We start from the raw sequence: 4534 nt of genomic DNA on the forward strand, positions 1-4534 counted from the left end.
GGGATCTTCGGGTGAGACATTGTGTTGAGGAAGGAATAAAAAAACAGGGGCAAAATAGTATTTTTACCCTCTGCAGGTCAGACACAATTTTGGCCGCCCAAAGCATGAAAGGAAGGATAACATTTTGGCTATTTTGGTAACTTTTTGGCTTTTTAACTTTTTCACTTGATGCCAAACTTGCCCTTAGCGTATGTTGTATTTATTTATCATCTTTAAATGATATATTCATATATATAACATAAAATAAATATATAAATCATATGCTTTTAGTGTCCCTCACTTATCGTGTCATGCATTTTTTAAAATTAGTATGTCCATGTCGTATCTATGTTGCATGTGTAAACATAACATATGTTGTTGTGTGGAGCAATTGGAAACAAACCATTCATTTAGGTTACAGGTTTTCAGATTGCAATATACCAGAACAACCAAAAAGTAACATGTGATTCTCTAATTAAAACTTGACATATATTAACTATTTATAAGCAATATTTCCTAAAAGGAAGTATGGAAATCAGTTTCACATTGTCCAACCAAAATCTAGCCCAAATTCTGCATTAAAATCTCTCTATATCAAATAATACCTTTCTAGACACATGCTTCTAAACAAGAGTGGTGATCAATCTATTCTCACCATTATGAAACATGAAACCAACCATCATGGGTGTCCAACATAGCAGAAATTGAAAAATAAAGCATTGGTTTCACATTATAGATGAACAAATTAAGAGTAAACTTTCCTACTATGAATTACGAAAAGCTATGAGTTATGAATCAATAAATTTAAGCATTAAACAATTTTGAACATTCAACGGTTATTGATGTTTGCATTAATTGTGAACTAATACAATCATGCCCAATGACCTATTTGCATATGAATGGAAAAGATCATCTATAGGTTCCCCCTTCTTCATTGTAGCTTTGTTTGAAGCTGAACAACATAATAGCATATGAAAAGAACATTAGGTGATAAAAGTTAAAATTAGTGCAAAGTTAGAATATGTTCAATAAGAACTTTTTTTTCATTAATAAATTACAATTGGATACAGAAAATTTTAACCACTTAATACAAAAAAAAATTCTTTACAGCTCAGCACATTCAGGGTTCATGGGTAGAGAAATATGCCTTGCATCAAAACAACAACTAAAAACTAGTACATCAGAAGTCGCATTATAATGAAGTTGGTAATCACTAATAGTAGTCATACTATTGTTCTTGCTATATATATAATTTGCATGCAATTGATATCTTAAATATCTCTACTCTTTGCACTCTGCCCATTTGGCTTTATACCAAAAGGAAAAAGTCAATTGTTCATACATTTCTCAAAAATTGCATTTGATGTGTTTATCACAAAGTAACTTGGTCCAAACAGTCATTGTCAAGCCACTGCTACTAAGCCTACTATAAATATAGGATAATCAATGTATAAGTGTGACAACTGGACAATGATAGTAGTATGATCACATGAATTTAAGTACAAATATTGGGTGTGGGTGTGGGTGTGGGTGTGGGTGTGGAGGTGTGTCCAAGGGTTTATACTTCCCTAAACCCTAAGTCTTAAGATATAGGCTTATGCATCTATTTATAGATTTTTAGGCAACCTTTGGGCAACAGACATAACCCTTACACAGAGTCGTATCATCTCTTGTAACGGGTTGTTTGTGTCTATTGTGTTTGTGTTTGAATTTAACTAAACTCAAATACCAGACAAAGCCTACGTGGGAAGTTTCTCACCATCCCAAGGGTAGTGATAGGATGTAGGAGGATGCACCATTTTGGTGTGATCACTTGTATTCTATTAGCATGGACATGTCCTAAACATTTAACTATATTGTAATGGTATAATATTATGACAAAAGACACAATTATTATTTAGGAGTCTACTTACAATTAAATGGAATTTAGTGGGGAAATTATTCCATCCATACAAGATGTTAGAAATTTTTCTTTACTTTCAAATGTAAGCTTCTACTTCCTTTTTAAATATCATAAAAATAATAGCAATTCTTTACGATAATGGAGGGCTGATCACATCCAATTTCAAGGTTCCAAAACAAGAGCAAATATCAATGAACATGAACTAAGATAATGAAAAAGAACATGACCATCTTTATTATCAGAGAAGGGAAAAAAAAAAGTGCCATCTTTATTTATCAAAAAAAAAGAGTACATCATTACATATAATAAACCGCAAAAGAAGGATCGTAATGGTTGTCCTGGGTTTTCATTAGTCGTCAAGGCTGTCTCTTCAACACATGGAACTTGTACAATTTTTTATTTCATACCCAATATTAACAGTCTTTCCGCCAATGAAAGAAATTCAAAGAATTAGTTGACTGTCACCGCAAAAGCGTCCTGCCGAAGTCAACAGAAACGTACCCAACAGAGACTACTAAATTTACAGTAATCTAATTCCTATACTAAATAGTAAGGCAAGTTCTTCATATGCATATGGTCTTAACCTTCAGTTTACCAGTTCCGCAAACAAGTCCAAAGAGATGTCACTTACAAGAGGCTTCAACCTATTTGTTCTACAACAGATACCAAAAGTAAGCAGAGGGTGACTGTTAACACTTTAATTGCAACAACAATCATTCTTCCACTTCGCATCAAGTCGAGATACAAAAATAAACAGAACCAAAATTTACAGAGGTCACCCGACATTAGTAAGGAAGTCTAAAGTTCTACCATTCACCACACTATACACCATCAAACAACAAAGTAAAAAATTTATTTTTTCAAAGTTACTGTGTAAATATGATTCATCATCAACAAAGGAGGTTTTGAGCTCATATTTTCATCCAATAGATTCTTTGGGAAGCTTCTTCGTACCCTCGTTTGTTTCAGTTAAGAGCCACAAGAGGCAATGCTAGCACAATCCACCAAAACGCATGCTTACTAACAAAAAAGAAATCAAATATAAGAAAAATTCCTACAACTCACACCGTTCCTTTTGGTGGGCTAAATATTGAAATTCAATGTAACAAAAGACCCATTTTGAGAAACAAATCCCACACCCACTGGGGCTAGCCAATGGCCACGGTGAGAACAAATCCCACTCCATATCATCACAAACTAATAATTACGGACCTTGGAATGCCCATAACACTTTTTACAAGATTTCAAGAAAAAAATTTCCACAGTATCATTGATCTATTAAACTAAATTTTTAGAAAGTTAAACAAAAAACCATTAAATCATAAACATAAACTAATATCATTTTATCTATAACCCAAATTTGAAAACTTTGACTAATACTATTGTTTTTTACCATACATCTATCCCCAAAATCAGAACTTCCCTACATTGAAGAGCCAAAAACAGAGCCATGTATGCATAAGCTAAAACCCACATCATATAAACAACAACCAAAGCAAATTTGTATAAAAAGGAGAAAGAAAAATTAGGGGTTTTTTTGATAAAAATATGATCTGTACTTCGCAAAACTAGTAATTAATGCCTATAACGTTACAGATATATCGGATATAAACTGATTACCAGAACGAAGACCATCGACTTTAGATGATTTGAGGGGTCCTGATTTTCTCTTCGACCCTCGAGGTATTGTTTGTGTCCTCTTTTTTCAAGATCGAACAGAATCTGATATCAATCCCGAAAAGGCTTTTCAGAGGGACAGAGAGGGGGTTTAGGGGTTTTGCTATGCTAGAGCAAGAGAATGGGTACGTGTTTTTATAGTATAAAATAATATAGAAGGTTACGTGCACGTGCTATTAACCTGGCACTTTATGCATTTTATAGAATGGGTGATCGGCACTTTATGCATTTTATAGAATGGGTCATGAGTTTAAGACGTCTAAATCGATTAAATTGAATTGAATTGTCAAATTTTAGATAGATACATGATGACGAGTAGATAATTATAAATTGATTTCTTTTAATTTACTTAGTTTTGAATGGAAGTGAATTTGAGATTTTTTTTGACCGCAATTGTTTGTGAAGTGGGTTGACTTTTTGATTTTTTAATTATTTTGGCTATTTTAGCCTGGGCCAAGAAGCTTGGTTTGGGAAGGGCTTATTGACTTTTTGGCTTTTTTTGTAAGAGAAAAGTGTAATGATTATGGGTTGAATGTGATGTTTTGTTTTTTGTGGCTAAAATAGCCTATTTTATCTTTTGTGGCTAAAATAGCCAAAAAAACCTGAAAAAGCTCTTCCCAAACAGACCCTAAATAGAATTGAATCATCAAATTTTAGATTGATAAATGATGACGAGCAGATAATTATAAATTGATTTCTTTTAATCTGCTTAGTTTTGGATGGAAGCGAATTTGAGATTTTTTTTACCGCAATTGAATCGTCAAATGACGAGTACTCCTAGTAATTTATAAGATTTTATATTTTCAATTTATTTAGATATTCTGTTTGTATTTTCAATTGAAAAAGAGTTTAGATATTCTGTTTTGTTTTTAATTTGAAAATTCTTTTTATCAAATGGTAAGTGTTGATATTTGGTATTTTTGTGTAGAAAATATAAAGCTTAATTTTTTCATTTAAAAAAAAATCAAATTAAAT

At 32.3% G+C, this 4534-nt stretch overlaps 1 long non-coding RNA gene across 1 annotated transcript; it reads right to left on the reverse strand.

Moving 5' to 3' along the window:
• Positions 1-692: 692 nt before the first annotated feature.
• LOC145823345 (uncharacterized) lies at positions 693-3666 on the reverse strand. Its single transcript, XR_014365628.1, has 2 exons — positions 3503-3666; positions 693-931 (listed from the first exon to the last, which is right to left on the reverse strand). It is a non-coding gene; the product is annotated as an uncharacterized LOC145823345 (long non-coding RNA).
• Positions 3667-4534: the final 868 nt, after the last annotated feature.

The sequence above is a fragment of the Camellia sinensis genome, chromosome 4, assembly GCF_055761805.1.
Source record: "Camellia sinensis isolate YWXY chromosome 4, ASM5576180v1, whole genome shotgun sequence".
In the NCBI taxonomy this organism is placed as follows: Eukaryota; Viridiplantae; Streptophyta; class Magnoliopsida; order Ericales; family Theaceae; genus Camellia; species Camellia sinensis.